At 45.9% G+C, this 23,856-nt stretch overlaps 1 protein-coding gene and 1 long non-coding RNA gene across 2 annotated transcripts in view; one reads left to right on the forward strand and one right to left on the reverse strand.

The window, feature by feature from the left end:
- The window catches only part of LOC116664105 (aromatase), a 104,284-nt gene that overhangs the window by 15,745 nt on the left and 64,683 nt on the right, over nucleotides 1-23,856 (forward strand). The gene's annotated exons all lie outside the window — the stretch shown is intronic.
- Nucleotides 16,528-23,856, reverse strand: part of LOC116664108 — a 109,082-nt gene continuing 101,753 nt past the window's right edge. Inside the window, exons 3-4 of the long non-coding RNA XR_004320448.1 lie at nucleotides 19,189-19,256; nucleotides 16,528-18,997 (exon numbers count right to left, since the gene is read on the reverse strand). This is a non-coding gene — a long non-coding RNA (uncharacterized LOC116664108). The remainder of the gene's footprint in view (nucleotides 18,998-19,188; nucleotides 19,257-23,856) is intronic.

Genomic DNA, 23,856 nt, shown 5'->3' on the forward strand with positions numbered 1-23,856 from the left:
CACATGTTTTGAAGAGTCTGTAGGCAGACAGACGTGAGGAAGAAGAGGACTGGAGCTGAACATGGGGTGGGGAGGAGAAGGAAATGATTTGCTTGATGTGAACAAAAGAAATGGTCAAGAAGAGGCAACAGCATAATACAAAGACAAAAGTGGGGGACATACTTAAGAAGTTTACACTTTAAATATTGAATCCAGTTCCCCATTTCCCCTTTGTTGCTGTTTCGGAATTGTAGCTCAACCGTTTTGTGGAGATTGTAGAAAGGATCTTGTGAAAATTTTTCTCTGGCAGAGAAATCATTACCCAAATCTTACTCTTAAAAATATTTGTATGACTTTCAAGAACAATTTTTGCTTAATCTTTGGTGGCATCACACCCTTTGGACTTCTGATTTTAAACCCAAACATAACCAGTATTTCCCCAGGATTCTAGTCATTCCTGATGGGATGAATTTAGCCAGCAGTAACCCTAGCCTTGGAAAGACACAGTAACCCATGATTCTTTATGGAAAAAAAACTCGCAGATAAATCGGGTCTAGTCAATCAAAGGATGAATAGCAGAAGACAGGCCTGAGAGAGCGGTAGCATGTCTTGGATGGCCAGAAGGAAGAAAGGAAGGAAGGAAGGAAGGCAGGCAGGCAGGCAGGCAGGCAGGCAGGCAGGCAGGCAGGCATGGTCAGTCAGCCAGAGTAGGGTCAGCATGCAGGCCTCTGGCCCTGACCCTGAGAATCCTCAGGAGTGGGAAAGGGACACTCATTCTCTGCTTGACCTTTTATATCCCTAGCTCAGCGAGAGGAGCCTTGGCCGAGGTGAATTCTGCCTCTGGTCTACTCAAGACCAGAAAGGCTAAACTGATCTAATTTGGAAAAGAAGCTTTTTGCCCTCACAGGTGTATGCTCAATGTCTGCCCTTATGGGGCAAGAATTACCATAGAATACTGCAGAGACAGGCAAACCATAAGGGGCAATGTGGCCAAGTGCAGGGTGAGAAACTACCTTTGGGGATTTCCCCACATCAGTATTCTTTCAGCCTCTGAACTCAATCTCAGTATTTCCAGTGTCTGCCTTGTAGGTTGCCTCCAAAGTATAGTTTTCCAATGCCTGTTCCAAGCCCAAGCAAAGTCCCTCTTTAACCCTTAATGTGACAGCTCCTTTTGGATCTCATTTCTTTTCTGACACCCACCCCTACCTCCCCCTGGTCCGACTGTGTTATCTTCCTTGGGGAGGTGATTTCTTTTCTTAGCTTTCTGTTCACTTCTCTTTGCCTCTTCCCCCTCTTGCTGTTTCTTTGATCACACTTTGTTGGCCTTTAATCCTATTGGTGTCCTATTCAGTTTGTTCCCTACTATTGTTTTCTGTTTCTCGGGGTGATGGTTTTCTTAAAGGGAATGTCCTTCTTATTATATTTTTATTGCATTAACTGATCATTTGATACACTAAAAAGGTGCAGAAGAGGGGTATAATTTGGAGGAAAGGCTGTTCCTTGTAGGGGTGAAAAGCAGCAGGAGCTGGTTCCCAGTGTAGGGCTAGAGCTAGAGGAGAAGCTGGTGGTGGTCCTGCTCGGACTCCGCAGGCCTCTGGCACAGGAAGTTCTAGAGCTCCAGGCCTGGCAGGTATGGTGAGAGCAGGCCCTTTAGGGTCTTATTCCTCAAACTCTCTGCCTTGACTATTGGCAGGGGAGCAAGGGGTCAGTTTCACTCAATGCTGTCACAAGTGACTCAAACCTCTTTCTATTGCCCCCTGGAGATGACTTTGAAAAGCACCAAAGTGATTTCTAGACAGTTTTACCTCTAATTGACAAATTAATAGGCTCCTTGCAATCCTTCTTGTTAGCTGCAGTTTGGGGTAGACATAGAGCACTCAGTAACTTATGTAGAAAAATGTTGGAAGATCCCAAACATTTGTTGGAACGATTCCAGAGAAGCCTTAGACAAGGAGTAAGTTGAATTGAGATCATGGTGTTGCCTTTTAAGGACTCTTGAGGGGTCACTTCCCCCTCAAAATCCTCTCTCTGCGTTTCTGTGAAGAAAAGGGTCTAAAGAGTATTACTTAAACTGGGTTCAGGACTCCTGGTGCCTTAGGGCTCCCAGTGGGCTGGCTGACCAACTGGAGGAGCGCATTTGTGGCAGTATGGTCTGTCCTGCCCCATTGGCTGCCTCTCCACTCTCCCTGCTGCTCAGATTGGCTCTGCGTTCTCCTGCCTTCACACAGAGACAGCTGCAGAAATGACGGCCCTCCCAGCTCCATTTCTCTGTCCAGTGAAATCCCCTCTCCCCTGGCTCAGTTCAAAAGTCACCACCTCCATAGAACTTTACATGAGTGTCCTGTTGGAAGTCAACGTTCCCTCCCCTGGGCTCCCGGACCATTTGGTTGGGCGCCACCCTAAACTCTAAAAGCTGAGGAGTATGTTAGTGAAGGTCTTGTCTCTCCTGAGAGGCCATAAACTACAAGTGAAAGGAAGACTGCCGAGCCCCAAAGTCAGGACAAGCCAGAAAGGCAGCACTTGTTGGCCATTACACTCCTACAGAGGGGCTTCTCACTGCTCTCTCTCTGGGTGGGGAGGTGCCCCAAAGGGCTCCTCATGGCCTTGCCATTCCAAAGGCACAGTCAGGTCTGCAGATGGAGGATGTGAGTAGCTGTGGCAAGGCAACCCTGACCACATGGCCCGTCTTTTCCAGGCTCCAGCTGACCTGATCAAAGGCCACATTGGGAACAGCTCTGTCTTAAGAGCCACTAAGAGCTGTGGAGGCAGGAGTAGGGGAGGAAAGACAAATATCAAAATTCTTGTATAATCCTGGATAGCAACTGGCCGACTAGGGGATGAGAATGGGTGACAGAGCCTTTCACTTTTGGGGTCAGCAGCATGTCTGGCTGCAGGGCAAGGTGGCCAGAACATCTGTTAGCTGGGTAGCAGTTCCTGTGAATGAATCGACTTTGTTTTGTTGAGGGTGGGGATGAGTGTGTGTTTATTTGCTCAACAGAAAGCCGTGTAAACCAGGGATCAAAAGGAAGCCCTGGCGATGGCAAGAAGCCCAGGCACCACCAGACAGAAGATAACACCCATAATGGAAAGGAGTCCACGGAGGGCATGGGAGGAAGGATCCTCTGTTTTGGTAGAAGGCCGCTCGCCTATGTGTGGAGCTTTCTGAGAAGGATAGATTGAGGGAGCCAGAAATGCCCATGTTGGTTCCAAGAAACCTGCCCAGAGCTGGCAGGTGGGGGCCTGGCTCCCACCACCTCCCTTCCCAGCTCCTGCTAACCGTGTGAGCAAGCTCACATCTGCAGTCAGCTCAGGCCTCATTGTCTACTTTGAAGAAAAGCAGTGATCCATTATCCCAGGGGTGATTCTCTGCCCCAGATCCAGCTCCTTTGCTCACTTTCCCCAGCCCCACTGGCTCTTTCTCAGCAACAGCTAAAGTGGGACAATGAGCATTCGCAGTTGAGCAATTTTTGAGTCAGCCAACTACTAATGGTAAGAGTTCCTGAGAAAGCAAGGATTCGGGGTTTCAGGAGCAAATATTACACAAGATTGATAGGCATGGAAGGGAACATTCTGAACCAGTGTTTGAGAAAGAACTCCCTTGGGTTTTGTCATAGAAATGGCAGAGCTGGAAGAGTCCTTAGAAACCATCTATTCCATCTTTCCCCACCCTAGGCAACTGCTTCCCTCCTGCAGATAAGAAAGTAAAGTGGGTGGAAGTTAGAGATGAGATACTTAGTACCAGGAGCTGAGCTGGGGCGAGAAGCCAAGACTTCCTGATTCCTACACGAATGCTCTTTCCACAAAGAATCTGTTTCTGGGTTCCTTTATGTTAATTTCCATGATACACATGCTCACAACGTATCTCCAACTAAACTTAACCATATTACCATGCACCATGAAGTGGTTACATCATTACCCAAGGGCAAAAATGGTAGTGAGATGTCAGTCTAACTTGTCAAACTTGCCATTGTGACAGCTAAAATATTAACTGATTACACTTAATTTTTCGTGGCATGGGCTCAATAAAACTTTATTCTACAAAATCTAAAAAAGTGAACTAAATAAGCCAAAATATGAAGTAACTTGAATGGCATTTAAGCATAAAGTCTCAGCTTACAGTTAGCGGACAGATGACCTTATTATATCAGCTGGGGCAGAGCCCAAATCAGCAAGGAAGGACCATTGGGCTCTACACGACCCCGAACAGTAGCTGTGCCCCAGCTGGCGGGTCCTCCCTGGCTCTTAACCCTAGTGTCCTCTGTAGCTGCTGCTTTGCTCTCCAGGGTCGGGTATATGACAAGGGGCAGGGAGCTGGATTTGGAAGGTCCTCTCTCTGCCTCTAACTCATTCTTCAAGGCCCAGCTCAAATATCTTCTCTGTGAAGCTTTCCTGGGTCTTCCCCCATTGCTCAGAGTGGCCTAAATCCTCCTCCGTTCTAATGTTCCTGTGGCACCATGTCCACAATGGCCCGTATAGCCACAGCAGGAGGTGACTCTGCTAGGTCTCTGCCAGCCCTGGAGGTGTTCTTGTTTGCAATTCCTGATCTTTCAGCCTACTATGAGAATTTTTATGCCAATCAGTAGAATCAGAACTCTCAGCCAGTTTGGTTCATGAGAGGCAAGATGCCACTCATGGGGGTGGGCACTGGGTAGGAAAGTCGGGGAGGGAGCAGGGCAATGGGGGCGTTTGCAGGAAAGCCTTGTTGAAATCGTGGAGGCTGAGGTGGACTACGGACTGAACCCTGGGCCGTTAGGAGAGAAGCCCCTCTGGGAGGGGGTGGGGGCTGCAGCAGCAGCAGCAGCTCTGAGTCACACAATTAGGAAGGCATTATGCATTTGGGGCAAACAGCCGTTGTCACAAAGGAGAAAACGGCGCTCTACTCCACATACCACCTGACAGGCCTCGTATGTTGGGCCGAGGCTGATGTTGTTTGGCTTGTGTCTCGCCTGTTGGGAAAGGGGGTTGCCATAATTCTGAGCTAGGAACAGGCGGAGATGGTAGAGGGCCGGCTGGGGGTCTGGAGACTGGGCCTCTCTCTTGTCTTGGCTCTGTCGCTAGTGAATTGTGTGACCGTGGGCAAATGTGCTCCCTTAAAAAGGGTCTCAGGCAGAATAATCCAGACTAGATGACAAGACAAACTCTAAAGTTCCCTCCAGGTCTAAAGTTCTGGGGTCCCAGGGCTGCATGAGCCCTGTCCCTACTACATACCTGTTCAAGGGTGTCTCCGCAGTGGGTGTGCACAAGGGCTGTCGCTCGATCCTTTTGGAAGTAGTTGAATTGAAAAGACTGGACTTCCTGCTCATCTCCAAGGTGGGCCCTGCAGGAAACAATTCACGGTGCAACTGGTGCATGGGCATGCAGTGGTAAATCCTGGCCAGAGAGACCAAGCCCAAAACATCTTTCCTCGTGTGCTCTGAAATACTTCATGTAAAATAACTGTACTGTATTTTAGAGGTATATAAACATAAGGTTGAGAACAATTATTCCTAAGAATTTATTTTACAAACAGAAGTATGAAAAATAAAGGGTGGTGGTGGCAGAGGGGGTACCCACAAGGAACAGTATTTTTTTCTTTGGCTGTATAAAGACATTGAGGGGAAAACCCAAACTCTGAGCTACTATCATTGTTTCACGTTCAGCAAAGAACATTTTAGTAACAAAAAAAGTGAAGATTATAATCTCAGCATAAAGGAAAGTCCTTTACATTGAATTTAGCTCTATGAGAAAACAACCTCATTGTCCGTACTGCAGTGAGAAGTTTACCAGAGAAGGACACCGGTCCATGGAATGACCCTGGGGATCACCAGCTGAGAGGTGACAGTGTCCTTTGATGGTCAATGGCTCCACATCACTGCTCATTTGCTGTTTCCACTGACCAGCCCATATTACAAAGAAGTGACTGAGGTCTCCATCCCGTCACCCCGGGTTGCCATCTTAACTTGGGACAGGGAGATTCACAGAAGAGTATCAAATCTACAGCCGTTCTTTTCTATTTCCTCCCTCGGAGAAGAATGTACTTTCCCTCTACTACTCGGATTCTTTCTCTCGAGGCTTCTTTTGTCATAGCTGCTGCCCAGAGGGTTGCCACTAAAACAAAACCCCAGCATCCACTCCCTCCCCAGCCTATCCGACATAGATGCCCCCAGCTTTAATCCGCCCACCTAGCTGCTCTGGAAATGTGTGGTCTTTGTCTTGCCCCACCTCCACCCTTACCCCCAGCTCAGCCCCTCTCTCCTCCCTACCAGCCAGCTCCTGCCTTGCCTCTTTGGAAATAATTGAAAAATCAAGAAGCAACTTCCTGAAACCCGGGGGCCTTTCCTTAGTTGTCCTCAAACTCAACTGGTCTGTGATCTTTAAAACACTTCCCTGCTCCTGGAAACGTGCTTCCGCCTGCCTTGTTTTCACTGTGTCCCTTCTCTCTTTTCTCACTCTTCTCTCCACTCCCCAAACTTCTCTGCTGCCAGAACTTTGTGATTGACGTACGGCCAGCTTTCCCAAAGCCAGCCTGAATGTGACATGACAGCCCTGACTCAGCTGGCTGGCAATCCATGTAATCTTCCCAGGAAATGAGAAGATGTGGAGACTGCACTGGTCATGTCCCTCGGGAAGGAGGGAGCATCAGTCTTTCTGAGTTTGGACTTGGTTTATCTGTTCTTATTTTACAGATTCTCACCTAACCCCAGGTCTCTACACCCAACATGAGTGCCTTCCTGAGAGCCTCCTAGGCATGATGTACTCTGCTTCCTGCTTTTGACAGCAGGGATGCTAATGCAACATGGCCTCTGCCTTTATGGGGCTCCCCAGCTCACGAAGGGAAATTGGTGTTTCAGTTACCTGGAGGCAAGGCAATTGGCAGGAACTCCATGAGAGAGGGGCAGTAGGTTAGGGAAATGTCAAGGGAGATCCCTGAGGGATCTGAGAGAACAGAGAGAAAGACGGCCAGAGTGAAGCTCGTCTGGACTTCTGTGTAACACTTTGGCTAACGTTTCACTTGTCCTTCTGAATCACCCTGGCATTATCAACAAAGAAAAATATGCAATCCTTCCTGGAGTAAAAAGCGTCTGGTAGTGCTTCACAAAAAATTCTATTGTAAATATTGTGTCCTACCTCAAAATAATTTTTTTTAAAAGAACGTTGTTAATTCAATGGAAGCCCACTCAGCCACTGAAGAATTTAGGGTATTCAGCTGGAGAGCTTTGTAATGAACAAGTAGCTCAATTATTCTAGTTTCATTATACAATGTGTCAGACATTCTTTGGCATCAAGGAATTAAAGCACATTTTCTCTGGTAAATGGCAGAAGACATATCCTGCATAAGTGGTTCTTGACTAAATGTAGCTCCATTTTAAAAATAAGGGTTTCCATATGATTTAACCTCTTACAGTCTGGCCTCAGCTGGCTCATGAAAGAGGAGGGTGACAGCTCAGACTTGCTAATTTTGTGTTGAAAATAATTTGCACAAATTCTGTATTGACACTATTTTGAAGCAGGCACCGAACACAGGCTTGTTCCCACAACTCAGCAGATCATCTTGGCCCTTTCCTCTATTTTATCCAGTGCTCCCCCAGAAGCCCACCTTTCTCCCCAAGCCCACTGTGGCCCATGGAGCACTCTGCCCCAGCAATCTCAGCCTCTCTCTAGGCTGGGCAGAGAGTCAGAGTCTGGTCACTGGGGACTAGGCTAGAGGGCCCTCATCAGGAAGGAATTCCTTCTCTTGAGGAGAGAGCTGCTCTCCACTCATGCAGAAGGACCCCAACCTCCTCCCAACCTAAGTGTATAAGCAAGCCCCCACTAGCCTACACTCCTTTGTGCAATTTAGAAAAAGGTGTCCCATCTGGGTGGACACAAAACTCGGCAAGGAAGCAGGAGCTGGATTTCATGCTCATGCGGCCCCTGCACCTGTGGCCCTAACTGAAGGGACCTTTCCCCGTTGGCTTTTAACACTGTTCCTCTGGACAGCCCCTTTCCCAATTCAAAGGCTGAAGAAAGGGGGAATGTCAAGGAACAGACTAAATCTGCAGAAGTTGGATATGATTGGCCAGTTTTGAAAATGCTCAAAACTTTCTATAGATTTTTGGATCTACAAGGCCCCATGCCAGTTTGATCCATTCCTGCTGCTGTGTGCAGCGAAAGGCTGGGTGAGGTGATCGCCAAGAATCTAGCAGCATATTACAGATTTATTCCTTTAAAGCCAGTGATGGTTGCAAAGTTACTCCCACCAGGGAGTTGGGGTTGAAAGGGAGGTATTATAAAACTGTTGCTACTACAGTATGGTCTGTCTGGGACCAATAAATAATCTAGTTGAGGATCATTTCTCTCTTTGAGCATCACAGGGAATACAAATTGAGTGATTAAGTCTGTGCAATCCTGGTCCGAAGAAGGATCTTCCACCCCTACCCAACCTTTTCCAGTTCTTTCCTCTTTTACTGCCAAATTTCTTGAAAGAAGAGTCCACATTTGCTGCTGTTAAGCTCCCCTGCCCGCCATCTGACTGAGTCTGACTGATGGGAGAGCACTAGTGCGTTCCTAACTGCTAAAGCTTCTGGCCTTTTCTTGTGGGTTTTTTTCCCCCAATCTATTTGTCAGTATAAAGTGTTCTAAGCTGATGGCTTCTCTTTCCTGTTTTCACACTGCCTTCCTTGGACTCCAGTTGAATGACCCTCTCCTGGTTTTCATTCTACTCTCATGGCTTCTTTTCTGCTTCTTCATTAAGTTCGTAAGCTGAGGGTGTCCCTCAGGGTTCTAGTCGGAGCTTTCTTTCCCGATCTCCATTTCTTTGTCGAAGATTTGATGTATCCTGGAGTTTCCATTATAATGTCCATGTGACTGATGTTCAGATTGGTTTCTTCTGGTCCTGATCTATTTTCAGATTTCCATGCCAACATTTCTAACTGCTGACTGAACTGCCATCTGTCCTTCCAGAGCCTGGACATGTTCAAAGTTGTTATCTTCCTCCTCTGATTTGTTGCTGTTTCTTACTTCTCTAGAGAAACTGCAGTGCAAAAAGGGCAAGGACTTGGGGTCACGCCCCTAGGCTGGAATTCTGGCCTGTGCTCTTTGAGGCAAGGTCCTTTTTTCTCGTGTTCCATGAATGCCACCAATGCTCGTTCACAATAAGCACTTGCTAAATGTTGGTCCCTTTGCCCATTTCTTATTAGCATGAACATTTCCCCTCTAACGTGGCCTTGCCTCATTCTCAGGTGGTTCCTGGGAAACTGAGTGGGAATCTCAAGAAAACAGAAACTCTGAGGAGCCAGGAGATTGTGGGCCAGCCAGGGAAGACAGCATTCAAAAGATGGTTTTGCAATTGTCTGGTTGTTTAATGTAATAATGTACTTTTCCTTCCTCTACACTTTCCAAATCCATGTCAGTTCTTCTGAACCATCTCTCACATTGGTCCCCTCCTTTCCAGCCTTTCACTGCACACAAGTTATCTGGGTCCATGTAACCAGTCTCTCTGCCTTCAGGTTCTGCCTACACAATCCACGCTGCCCACCACCACTGCCTGAAGCACAGTTCTGATCATATGGATTCCCTGCTTAAGCACCTGCAGTGCCTCCACCCCTATTCCATACCTTCACTTTTAAGGTCTTAAATAATCTGCTTCCAACCTAGTTTTCTGTCGAACTTAGGCTGGCTCAGTCATAAGGCATGATGGGACCAAAGTGACACAGAATCTGTCATCTGGTGGGGAGGGTAGCCAGCGTTCTACCCAATTTTATCGAATCTAGAGCTTGGGGGCAATGCTTTTGGGTCTTTGCAATGCTCAAAGTGAAGTGGGGGCTTCACCTGCACCTAGGTGCTGTGCTCTTGCCCTCAGGGCAGGGGCATGGCAAGTCCTGGGCAAGGGAGCAAACCTGTGCTCCAGGCTAGAAGTCAAGGCAGTGCAAGAGGACCAGAGGAAAATCCAGAGAGTCTCAGGAAATGGAGGCAAAATTCCAACCTCTATGGGCAGAGCAACATGACAGCGGATGAGAAGGGAAGAAAATAGTGCTGTGAACCTGGGCTTAAGGCAGCAAGATTAATTCTGGACTCTAGAGACAGAACCTCAGCAGTTTATCTTTCTGTTCCCTGGCTTTAGACAAGAATCTTGCTTGGTTAATTGGTTTTACACTTTTCATACATCTTACTAGACCTGCCTCCTTCCATAGAAAGTAGGTGGGTCCTATGAAAGTCACTTGACCAGTCGGAATCCTCACAGCTGAGACAGAAGACTAGTTTTGTCATAAACCTCCATCTTAGGTATTGAGCAGGATGTTCAGCCAGTCCACAGAAAATCTTTTTTTCAACTCTCCTGGAGATTTAGGTATAATAAGGGACTCTTATCCTTGTCATTTAGCCAAAATACTTTAAAGAATTGAAACTCCCTCTGGATCAGAAACATTAAATGAATAGTCCACTACGTGCTAAGAATTTAGCTGCCCACCACCACCGCGGTCCACGAATACTCCTAGCAGCCTCGATGCAACCATCCCATAGTTCCCATCCTGGATTTATTATTCTTATTACTAATAGCTAGTATTTACTGAGTGCTTACTATGTGCCAGGCATTGTGCAAAGAGAAACACATTGCCTCATTCCCAGGCAGTTCCTGGGAAACTGAGCAGGAATGTGAAATACATAGAAGCTCTGAGGAGTTAGGGGAATGTGGGCTCATGCAGGCTGGGACCTGCCAGGGAAGATGGCCTTCAAAAGGTGGGTCTTTAACTTAACTTCAGTTTCACATCTGCTGTCCACCTTCCACTCACTCAGTGGTGGGCCTGAAGTTAGGTAGTGGGGCCAGGGGCATGGTGGAGGAATGTGCGGGCTGTTTATGCTTGATTTCACAGCCTTTGCTGGGTCTGGTAGCAGGAGCATTGTATAGGATATTGGGGCACTGGAAGAGAGCCTCTCCCAAACTTCTCCAGCTCCCAAGGGTTAATGCTAAATTCTTTCAGTGGGGCAAGGTTTTATTCCTTGATTCACTGGAAAAAGGCTTAAAGTGCAAATAGCTCTAGAGTAGGTGCCAGGGTTACCCTCCATTTACAAGAAGAGATGAATGACTCAGGAAAGCTTTCTGGCAAGGGCTGGGGAGAGGATGATCAGGGATCCTGAGTGTCTGAGGGGAGTGTAGAGGAAAGGGGGCACAGTGGGCAGCTGAGCGCTCTGCAGGTAAACCTGCCATGTGAGCATGGCAGAAGGCCCCAAAGCACCCACCCAAATAAAAGGTAGGAGGGTGGTTTGCAGCCTCAACTGGGCAGGAACCAAGGATGATGACAAGCAGAGCCAAGTTCATGTCCCTGTTGATGAGAGCAGGACTCTTGGCATATGAAACCTGGGGCAAAAGTCAGGTGTAGGGTCTCCTGAGAGGCTCCATGCCCAGAACTGGGCCGGGATAGCAGCGGCCCAGTCACCTACTCATCTAGGGGCCCCCTTTCCCCAGATTCACGATTTGAGAAGGAATTCTTTTAAAATGTTTTTGGAAATAGGTATAAAGTATAACAAAGCTTTTAAAATGTAAGGATTTGTATCTTTAGTAATGCACAAAGTAAATTACCTCCACTGAAATGAGTAAAACACCATGGAAAGTGGGACTGTCCCCAGACAGTTCAGCATATCTCATCAGAGACCTGAACCCCCACCCCTCCTTCCACGAAGAATGTAACTAACCCCAAACCCTAGTTCTAAAGCAATAAACTCATTTCAGAACAACCCCTCCCTGCTTAGTTGACAGGGCAAGAAGCTGGAGTCAAGTGTGTGTGTGTGTGTGTGTGTGTGTGTGTAGGGGGTGGGGGTGGGGGTTACCACCATATTGCAGATCCCTTTGTTGTGTTCAAGGTTGCCAAGAAAGGCTGGGAGATGGCAGGGCCCTCTTACTAGCTGTGACCATATGCTAAGTGGTGCGCTGGCTGGGAGGGGAGGACACAGGGCACAGCAATCCCCTGTCTTTGATTTAAACAACTGGTCAGTACCAGGGGTTCAGGAAATGGAGGTGGGAGCGTCCCATCAGAGGGGCAAAGCAGAAACCAGACTGAGGGCAGAGAGGAGGCTGTCACCATTGAGAATAGTCTGAGTTTAATAGGGAATGGGCTGTTGGGCCAAAGATTCAGATCAGGGCTTCTGTTCCCAGGAAGGAAGGGGGATGGAGGGTGAGAGGAGAGTAAGTGCAGAGGAGCAAGACGGGGGGTAAGTGAATGCTGTCTCTGTAGGGGCCACAGGAGCGTGCACAGGGTAAGGAGGTGCAGCTGGAGAGCTTACTGGACAGTTCACCCAGAACAAGGAAAGGGGATCAGAGATGAACCCCATACCCAGCAGTGAAGCCTGAGGTGCAAGAGTCCAGGTTTCAGCAGAGGAATCCCAAGGAGTACGAGATGGTAGAGAATCTTGACTTGAGTAGCAACTGTGGAAAGTTGGGGGTCAGCTCCAGGGCACCAAAGCCCAAACTAGACAACTGGGAGTGGGAAGCCAGTTGGTACCACACTTTGGACAGTGGGAGAGCTGTGGCTGCTTGAATAAGAATCCCTGTATCAAGACATGACAGGTCTGGGAATGCGGCAGGATCGAGAGCTCAGGCAGCTCCGCTGTCAGGATGCGAGGACACCCACGGAAGGTAGCGGATGGGGACTTAAGGCAAAGGGTAAACAGTTTCATTCTTTCAAAACTCACTGCCCAACTATTGAGGGCTACAGGCATCAGGACTCTAGGGACAGGAATATGAGTAAGACATGGTCCTTACTCTTGAGAAGTTAATGAACTTTTAAGGGAGATAGGCTAAGGAAAAACAGACTCCAGAGCCTTGAGATGATTTGTCAAATCCATGGTGCTTCTAAATCAGTATATGAAAACAGATTTTTATTACTACATTTTACTCCAATAATACTCTTTAGCACGTATATATATATATATATATATATATATATATATATATATATATATATATCTCAAATCTAGTCACCCATGGATCATTTCACTGAGGCACTGAACTTAACATTGCACCTTCAATTCATGCCCCACCTCCAAGATGCACACAGCCAGAGTTTCCTATCAGTTGCCAATAAAATCGGTTGGCGACCTGGACTTACTTTGGGTTGGATGTCCAGAAGGTGGTGCTTTTGTTTCCTTTCAGTTTTAGCCCTGCATCATTGAGGAGAATCAGGAGTCAGCTTAATAATCACTTTGGGGGTTTTAACTGACCCTTTGGAGGAGGGGTGCCATTTGAGAGCAGGGTGGAGACCTGCTGGGGCAGAGTTAGGGCAGAGGTGTTTGGGCCGAGGAGAGGAGGAGGAGTCTGCGGGGGCAGCTGTGGGAACTGGGACCTTCTGCAGAGCCGCGGTACCAAAGTCTGAGCCACAGCTGCCCAAGAACCTGAGAAGGCTCACAACACCCTCACGGAAGCAGCATTATAAAAAGCCCTAAGTTGAAGTGGGCTCAAGTTCCTGGTTGCTTCAAAACTGACCTTCCCTGATTTGCACCAAGGTTCACATTGCTTTAGCAGCGCCTCTTGGAAACAATCATGTTAAGCTCACGGCAGCTGTTAGCCACTCTCTCTTGGCTTAAAAGGCTGGGTTCTTTCCTTAAACATTGTAATTCTCTATATTTTGATTAGGGTTGGTCTAGGGGACTGGGAAAAACAGGAGAGGCAAGTAAGGAAAGACTGATCCAATTTTCTAGCTCATTCCTAGAGGTATTTTTCGTTCGGAGTGAGTGTCATCTAGATGATTTATGTGTAGGAGGAACATGTGGTGGCAAAACCCCACTCATGTTGTCCCTGTGCTCTATCAATGCCGCCCCACGGATGAACATGATAGGGAGGATGAACTGAAAGCTTTTTCTGCTGGAGCCAGCCTTAGCAAGACTGGAGCAGCACCTTCTGTCCCTTCTAAAGGCTAGAGGTGTATTCTGAATCTGCCACTGCTTACCTCCTTCAAGATGTCACGGGTGTGAAGTGTCGACCTCTTGCATGTAGGCCAGTGTATCTCCTGTGCGTGGATTCCTTGCCTTTCATTTCCTTCTGGGTGATTTTTATCAACCCTTCCACTGGATGCCTGCTCCATGCTTACAGATCAACAAACCTCCTGCAGGATGAAAATAAGTTGGGAAGCCCTGAATGGGGAGGAGGGGACTGGTGCCAGGAGCACATACAGCAGGAGAACATTTGTTCTTTTGAGGTTTCCCTTTAAGCTATTGAAGGACTGGTGCCCTTACACAGTGGGCTTTGGACATGCCTGGCGGCTAAGGCACACTTACACTTGGCTTCGAAATGCTATGTGCAGAGTGAAATAAAGAAGTACTTTGTACCCTGCTGGTTGAAGATTGTGGTTCAGACAGGAATCAATCTTAAAGGCAGGGAGAAAACCCAACAAAACATGCCTGAAGACAGAGCAGTTTAGTTTAGTGCTTTTTGACCTTGATCTTAGCCCACCGCATTTCAAGATGTGTGTCTGTCCCAGCAGTGGTGTATACAGACAAGGTGGGAGGGAGGGTGCTTACCTACAGATGAGAGGTGGCTTGAAGGGATGTATAGGTAGAGGAGGGAGACAGGAATAGATGGACTCAGGGGTGAGTCAGACAAGAGAAAGAGGAGAATAGAGACTAGTTTTGACTTGTAAGAATTTTGCTCAGTTTAACTGTACTTTGCTAAAAATATTGTTGGTTTATAATTGTGTTGCAATTAGTAATTATCTCCCATTTTTCTCTTGAGGATTAGGAGATTCCAGAGTTAGTAGGTTACTGTGGAATTTTTTCAGTGTGGACAGTAATGTACGCACCTTGTGAGGTTCAAGAGGACACTTGGCTTTGGTTTGCTTCTACATTTCCCCCACCACAGCATATCCTTCTCTTGTTTCCCATCCCTCTCCCCATCCTTTGCTCACTCAGAAAACTACTCAACAGATGGGTACAATGAATGCCTGAATGTTGTCAGAGGCAGTGACCAGAGGTAAATTACCAGCTGTGAAGAGGGTCAACTAGGGCCAGACAATCTATGAGAAGAACATCATGGTTCTTTCTCTAAGAAAAGCAGTGAAATTGGACTGTATGGTGCTGTTTATTAGGCTCTGCTCTTTCGTTATGTTAATTATCACACAAATTGTAGTCCAAGAGCTCGCTGCCTTGAATGTCTGGTAACTTACAAGAAGAGTTGGACACACGTGCCTGCTCTGGAGCCCAGGGGTAGTTGGTGGGCTCTTCACTGTGGTCTTCAACATGTCAGAGCAAGGTGTCTTGGAGGGCTTCCTGGAAGGGGGATGCTGTAGCTCTCCCAATGGCAGGCTGGCTGCCAGAGTGTTGGTGTGACCAGAGCATTGGGACAGTGGTATGGGCGGAAGCCATATTTTCTGTGCCAGGGTGGAGAGGGAGAGGGAGAGGGAGGGGAGAGAAGGGGTGTTCTAGCAAGGCAGGTACATTACCTGAATAGTTGGATCAGGCCCATCATTGGTGCTGGGTCCAAGGGCAAATCTTTCCTGAGCACCCAAGTAATACACTTGTCTGGCCTTGCTCTTTAGGTAATTATTGGAGAACTGGTGGGCGTGCCCCCACAAGTTCTGGGATACAATCTGGATGCGGAGCAAGGTGTTTAGAGGAACTTTTGCTGAGTAGCGCTGTGATGATGTGCTGAAAACGGGAGGATGAAATGTGATGTCTTAAGGCCTTTATCACTGCAAGGAGGCGGCGAGACCAGGAGGAGTTGTGATCAGGGAAGGCAGCTATAAGCACAAGTCCTAAGGTCTGCTCATTATTGACCCAGCCCTCCGTATCTCAGGTCTTAGCATGCCAGAAATCTCTGTGGATTGTGACAAAATTTTTAAGTCCAGAGAGGCAATCAGCCCAAGGGCAAGCTTGGTTGCAGTACCCCTGGCCAGGATGAGCAGCTGTCCCCAGGAGAGCAGACCCTCTGACCCTTCACCTCACAACTCCCAAAGTTGCCCTGAAGTTCAACTGGAGGTGGTTGTGCTTTGCTGCTCTCCACTGCCCAAACCCTACTCTTTAATATCAGCTGCTGGGCTGGGTTGCTGGAGGTGACTTTTCCAGGGCAGACCCTCCTCTGGTGCCCTCTGGTGCCCTGGCTTCTAAGAGTAGCTTTCTGACCAGCACAATGGCACCCAGCAAGGTAAAACTGCTAGGAAAAAGCAGTCTTGCATGGTAGCAGTCAAGCTTCTACTAGCTGCTCTAGGCTACATGCAGAAGTCCTTCTAGAGAGGACCTCAAACACTTGAAGCAACCTCCATTCTTATCTAGCAGGTCATGCTCCTAGGCCATTTGGCCTCTTCTGAGGAGTTTCCTGGAGAAATAAGAACAGAGTTGCAGGCCACTACACTGGAACCTTCCCAGGATAGGAGTAGACAATTCCTACTTCTTAGCTAAGGTGTGAACCTTATAGAAAAGGTATCTTGGGTGTTCGGCCAAGAGAAGCAAGTCCTGGGGGAGTTACAGCAGTTGGACAGTAGGCAATAGATGGATCTTTGGGTGCTCAGTTGGGAGTGGCATCAAAGGACACTGCTTTCCCCAGTGAAAGGCACCTACAGTGACAACCACTTCTGCAGAGGGTGCCTTGGGGCTTGATGTCTCTAAGTGTACCATCTCCTGGTCTGGAGGCAGGAGCCTACACTTCTGGGTTCCTAGCTGCTCCTCCATTCCTGAGATTGGGAGATGGAGCTTGCGTGGACTGAGCAGCTGTCCAGCAGTTGTGGGATCAGGTTGTGGGGGCTCTGTGGTCCAGGTACCTGTGGACAAGTGGTCTGCTGTACTCCAGGACCCAAAATGGCACCAGATCACATTCCTTGGTGCAAACAGTTTCATTCATGTGAAAAATCTTCTTTCAAAGCTTTAATTTGGGACATTCATAGGCAGAGCCCCCATGGATCCAAGCCTGTTTCCTTCAGCCACACAGTGTTGACAACTGAGTGGGTCCTTCATAGACCATTGCATTTCCCTACCTCCACCCAGGCAGGTGAAAGCCTGAAGTCTACCAAGGATTGGTATCCTGAATGGTGCCTGAGTTACCTCCTGATAGGCAAGAGGTAGCCAAAAGGTAGATGTGGAACCTCATGCCCCAGAGGTAGAAATTAAGAATCCAAAGTAAATGGCCACAACGGTGGGGAGAGCCAAACTGGAACCAAAGGAGTAGAGAGAGCTGGACGGATGGATAAAAAGGGCAGGTAATTTTATTTTTAGATTGAGGTCTAAAATACAAATGTCTGCAGAGCACATGGCTTGGGAGGCAATCGGGCACATGGGATACAGGGCCAAGGAGTAGTGCAATCCCTTCAGGCCCACCCTTTCTGCTTTTTTTCCCCTCCTTTGACTCAGAATTTGACAAGAGCATTTGTGTTCAAAATGCAAAAGCCCTGTACAAAGTACTTGGAATTGGGGAAAGAAAGTATAAGGTGCTTTTTGCCTCAAGAAACATACAGTCGAGTTCATGGCCTCTTTCCCCCTTGGCCTCCTCTTTTAGTCAACTAGCATTTCCTAAGTACCGACCTCGTATTTGGAAATTTTAATTTCTCTGGCTTTTTTCTACCTGTAATTCTTCTGTCTTGGATCCCTTTCCTTTCTGCTTCCATTTCTTTCTCAAAAAAAAAAAAAAAAAAAAGGCAATAAAGAAAAATTGGGGGGGGGGGATTGGAAAAGGAGGAGGAGATTTTAAGAGAAAATGCTTGCTTGGCGCTTACCTGAGTTTGTTCTCTGGCACTCAAATGCCATGTGTTCATTTGGCTCATAGCTTGGCTTGGAGAAAGTCAGTGTTTCATCTCCTCTTGTAATGAATTTCTGCTAAACATTGGCCCCATCCCATTTGCACAGGCTGTAAATTTTTTTTAAACTGCCATGTATCTCTGAATAAATTCAAACTGGTTGTGGGTCTTTCATCTATTTTGTAAATGAGTGATGAGATGATGCAAATCTGACAGTGACCAGAGCTAGAGAGTGAATGAGAACCAGATCTCTTGTCATCCCACCCAACGCTTCCAGCCCGGCCTCTAGCCCTGGCTCCACCTCCTGCACAGTGTGTCCTTTACCAATCAAGCTAAAGGCAAGAAGTCTTCTCTAATGGCAAGCACTTTGGAAGCTAGTAAAGGAAAAACTGTGTAAGATCCTAAGTACTCTTTTTACCTCTTAGCTTGATTTTTAACTGCACTATTTGACCACGTATTTGCTTGCTATCTTCTCACCTAAGATGGGACCAAAGAGACCTATGAAGAATGGAGGAGGTAGGGAAAGAGATGGAGGAGGGAGCTGTGGTTGGTGTTACACAGTGAAGGGTTGTGTCTCGCTTAATTTTGCTCCCAACCATCACCTATCTTACCCATTAAGAAGCTTGGAATGCTGTCATTCGTTTGAACCTTGAGGAAATATAAGAGTCTTTCATTTAAAAATATATTCCTGCCCCTGGGAGGGGTAATACTTAAGTAACAGTTAATTTGAGGGGAGGGTATCAATGAGCTAAGTCACCAGGAGCGGGGAGAGAAAGACCCCCAAGGCCAAGCCTTTCCTGCTTAACCAATAGTTTTGACTGCTGTCTCCTGGTTAAGGCTATACCTGAGCACAGGGAAGAAGATAATAATTGCTTTGTAGGCAAACCCCCATCTCCTGGCACATACACACCTGGACCCGAAGCAGTGGCAGTCATTCACACATACAAACATCTAGCTAAAGGCAAAGATCACTTCAGATCTGACTTAATATTTTCCTACGTGTAGCGTTTTCCTCTTAATTTTCCTTTGGAAAAGACAAAAGTAGCTTCACACTTCCTAGGTCTTCATACTCCAAATTGCACTTGTTTGCATGGGACAGGTACATGCGTGTAGGTAAATCCACATTTCCTAGCACATGCCTCAGACCCCCACGAGGAGTCAAAGTTTCAGCAGAGAGCCCCGTGAAGATGTCACTCCCTCCCAGGGACTCGGCGGCATTATTGTCTGTCACGGAAGTGTACGCACAGATCTTTTCTCCTCCTCATGGTCCGTTTTCTATTTGTGATTAGTAACTGGCTTCTCTTGGTACGTTACGATCTATTACAAAAGCCAAACATTCGGAGGGCAAGCTGAAATGACAAAATTTGGTTATAATTTTATGTTGGCCCCTGACATATATATTTTTTTTAAAATGATTTGGTCTCTAAGCAACTGATCACTTAGCAACAAGAAGCACCTTTATAAAAGATGGCACACAAAGAGTGATTGCCAGAAAAGCTACCCGGTTCTTAAACAGCCGCGCATCATTGGCAAAACTCACCATCTTCAAGAGTCCAAAAACTAGAAGTGACCAGCAGACCCAGGTAACCTTGATATTTGCACATTTTCCTGAAAAAAAAAAAAAGAAAAAAAAACTCATGCAACTATTGAAGAGAACAAAATTCTTTGAAATATGTTCATTTTTTAAAAGTCTTATTAGTTGGTCTTGGTTAACTTTTAATAGAATGTGTTCTATTAAATAATTGCTTCTTGATTTTTTTAAAAAACAACTTGGACATAAATTTTGTAATCAGGAAACAGTTCACTCAGAATATTTTATTTACATGAGGATGAAAGAGGGGAACAATCTGTTCTTTTCAGAGTTTATTTATGTAGGTTTTCATTTGAAGGGAGAAAATCTACACTATGGCAAAATAAGAGTGTGCAAATATTACCTCGAGTGGTGTGCACTGCTAGGGGAATATGTGTATTTTCTTTTTCAGTGTACTTTTAAGCTACTAAAATATTTAGAGAGTAGCAAAATTATTTTACTTCCAAACTTCAGCTTTTCAATCCAGCGTCAATTCCAGTAGCAAGTGATGGTCTTTTGTTGCAAATATTCAAGGACTGTTTTTTTCTTTTTTCTCATTCACAGCACAAAATTAAGCATTTTTCTATTTGTTTTCATTGCTATAAGAAAAGATTCATTCCAATGCTAAGAGGAGAAATTCCAGCCATCTGTACCTTGTTTGCTTTTTTCAGGTACCCAGGAGTTGAAGACTTAAATGTCTTTCTAGAAAATTGGAGTTGGAGATGAGGAACAGTTGTTTTTTTATCTGAACCCCTTAAATTAAAGACTGTGTAACGATAAACCCACTTAGGGTAGTCAAAGGGGATAAGGAGATATTTTGTGAGGGTGAAATAAAAATCTTCCTCGTTGAACTTGGAAACATTACAGAGATATCATAGATCTAAGCAAACAGACTTCAGAAAACTGCAGTTTCAAGAAAGATAAGTTAGGACAGTGATACTTTCGTTTTTTATAAGAACTGTGTGTGCCGCTTATCTTTAAATTGAACTGTATACTGACATCTTTTTGGAATCAGAAAATGGAATACTTAGTCTTAATACAGAGTTGACAATGGGTCAGGGCATTGTTGTACCCAATTCAAAATCAAGATGGTCCCAGAAAATTTGAAACCTACAATTACTCTGTTAAGACAGGGCTCCTTATCAGCCCAATATGATTACACTTGATTTAAAAAGCTGCTATGACTTGTATTTCTGTCACTGCTACCAATTTCGGGCAGAAAGAATTCCTTCTTGTGATTACTTTGAAAGTTAGTAACAGGTATTTTCAAATGAATTGCAGAAATCTTTTTTTTTTAAAGCAATGTACTATGAAAGCACAAAAACATATAGCTTTGTCCTTTAGAACTAAAGATATAACGTACTCATATTTACAGTCTTGTCATTACTGTAGAAACTTGTCTGCAGCTTTAAGTTAAGGAAATTAGATAAATAACAATAAGACATTAATGGTGTTGGTGTGTCTGGATATATTTTCACTTTTAAGTGTAACATAGCCTACTAAATATGAATGAAAACTAAAAAAAGCAGATGGTAACATTTATGTTGCAAATAGTAGCTAAGTTTTTGCAGTGGTTCTTTAAGATTTTTCAAATCCAGTCACTATGTTCTTTGAAGGTAAAGTCCTCTATGTTTTATCTATGCATAAGGAAACAAAGGGGACCCATGGCCCTGTAGAGCTTGTCATTTTGGCTGTCTTAATGAGTCCTCTGACCAAATGGACAAACAATTACCGGATTTGAGATAATCAATGAAATACTTAGAACAGACTGGCCACTACAGACTAAGCCAACTCATTCTGCTATACTGGATTAGTTACTTCTGAAACACACACATAGACACAAATGATCTCAATATAAATCATAAACCAGGAAATCAAATGAACCTCTCCGTTAGTGAGGGCTTCCCAGGAAAAAGGATAGTTTTAGTTTCATGAATGAGAAATTTCTCTCATAATCCTTATTTGGTGTCTAAAAATCACAGACAAAACTTGATGGCTCTTTTCCTTTGACCCTTAGGCTGGGATTGGACTGGGGGTCGGGGGATGGGGTGGCGGAGGGTAATAGGTGGCAGACCGACTGCCAAACAGTTCTGCTTTGTGGGAGATCCTCGCTGCAAACTAATCTGTTTACTTTGGACAGCTTAATACCTGAATTGAAATGATCAGGCAGAAAAGTGATTGGCCTTTTAACGGAAAAAATTTTAACCCTCTTCAATGAGTCAGTCATACTTGAGATAATATGGTCTTTCTCTGGTGAGAGAGAAGCAAGAAAAAACCTTCAGAGCAGCCCCTGTGGGCTGGGTACTTTACAATGTGCAGCTCTGTTTAATCCTCACAACTGTGCAAAGGCATCGGCATCTCTGTTTGGCCTATGAGTAAACCAGGTTCAGCAGTTTGCCGAAATGTTACCTAAACAGTGAATGGCAAAGTTGGGGTTTACACCCAGATTCCTCAGCCAGTGCGCTTTCCTTGTGCCACAGTGGCACAAGCGACCACTTTACACAGACCTTCAAATAGTCTCTCTGGTCTTAGTAATGCAAAAGTTCTGAGTAGGTGAGCTGGCAGCGAAGATTTAGGCATCTTTTCACAGGAGAGGCTCTTTAATCTATCACTGAAACCACTTAGATCCCACATTTTCGATGGCTGTCAAAGGCTATGAATTGGAAGGGGGCACTCAGCTGGGCTGTGGCAGTGGTGGCCACGGGGCATGTCACCATTCTTTGCCATGATGCACATCCCAAGTGGGACAGGACTCTTTGAGGTAGCCTTTCTGTGAGAACAGAGCCTGAGGCAGGGCTAACTGGGGGGCATCCCCTGGATCACAACAGTGAGGGACTGCACAGGTAGAGAGGAAGCAGGCCAAGTGACATGCCACCAATTTCAGGTGGCTGGGAAGGGAACCCAGGTGTGGGTGGAGTCGGGGGTGGGTGAGATGGTGCTATAGAAAGTAGAGCTTTCTCCTGAGGACATTGCTTCAAAATTGAAGGACTGCAGTGCCCTGTCCACTCTGGTTCTAAAGCCTCTGGGTTATGTTGTTGCCCCCTCTTCAAATATCCCTGACAAAGGGATTAGTCTTAGAGAGCTAATTTAACAAAACTTCCCCAAAACAGTATTTGGGGAGGAGCTTTTGTAAAGGAGCAGGGGCCAAGGCAGCTATGACTAACTCTGGAACAAAGCACCTTACATATCCCCATCTCCTTTGATTCTTAACATCAGTCAGCTCAAAGACCTGAAGAGTCCTGCCCAAAGCCCAACAGTTTGTTGGTGGACCTCAACTCAAGTCTGTTGACTGGAAACCCTGTGGCTCTTTTCCTACAACTGGGAAATATGGTGGTATATATAGGTACATACAGATCCTAAGGTGTGATATGGATCCAGAGAGGCTTGGGGTTGGAGGTGATCTGTCTTGAACTTGGCATGATCATCAAGTGAATACCAAGGGCAGTTCTTCACCTGCTACACTTGAGTCCATCCCCAGAGGAGGGATTAGCTCTCTAACAGGTGTAATAGGAAACCTCCCATTTCTTTTTCCAGTCCCTCTCTGCTGGGGTGAACCCATGGGTAATCCCTCCAACCAGAAATCAGAGGGCTGTTGGGCAGCTTAGGAAATTTGAAAATGCTTGGTAACAGGCTCTATTTTTGTACAAAACATAATAATCATCTTTGTGCAAAAGTATCCAAGTGATCCCCATGCCTCCTCTTCCCTAGCGCTCTTGTCTCCAATCAGAAATGCCCACCCTCTATGAGTTCCTGTGTGGTGTGTGGTGCTAAGACACATATGGTCAGAGCATAGATACCACATACCTACCATGGATAGCACAGGCCAAATCCCCCTCTCTATAAAGTGTGCAGAAAGTCTCCTCGCATCTAGCAACTCTCGGTAGAAGAGGACCATTTATTTCACGTCTTTAAAAACGTATCATTCTTAATCTGGGAGCTGACTCAGAGATTGCTTAATTTAGACTTCTCATTTCAGAGATGAGGGAACCAAGCCAAAGTGATTTGCCCAAGGTCTGTGCAGCTAGTGAAAGCAAGGGATAGAGCTCAGTTCTCTTGACTCCCAGTCCAGTGCTCTTTCCTTCTGTATCATTATAATTGTTAATGCTAAGAGGAAGTAAGAGTACAAACTCTTGCCCATACTTTACAGATAGAAAAACTGAGGGCACAGTTCAGTTTAGGAACTATTGCCACTCCAAAAGTATGAAAATTACTAAATCTATGAAAGTGATTTAACAGTGCAGGATTAATAATTTTCATTCTCCCTGCTGGATATAAATACATAGAGTTCAGTATTGCAGGGAACACATTGACGTGTCCCAAGGCTGTTCAACTGTGATCATAAAATTTCTCTTCTGTATGGAAAGTAAGGAAGGGGCTGGAAAAATGGCCCCTACCGTTATGAAGCCTAGTGTCCAAACAGATGATGCATTTATGGAATCCCCTAAAAAGATAAACCAGCATATATCTGCATGCCAGAACTGTCACAGCAAGGCCCCACACAAAAACTGATATACAAAGGTATTGTAAGCAGTAGTCCTTGTGGATTTTTCTCCTGTTGGACCCCCACTGAATTTGGTACTATCCCAGAAGAGGCTCCTACATAAATACCCAATACCCTGATATGCAGCAGTAACTATG

This window comes from Camelus ferus, chromosome 6, assembly GCF_009834535.1.
Source record: "Camelus ferus isolate YT-003-E chromosome 6, BCGSAC_Cfer_1.0, whole genome shotgun sequence".
Taxonomy (NCBI): Eukaryota; Metazoa; Chordata; class Mammalia; order Artiodactyla; family Camelidae; genus Camelus; species Camelus ferus.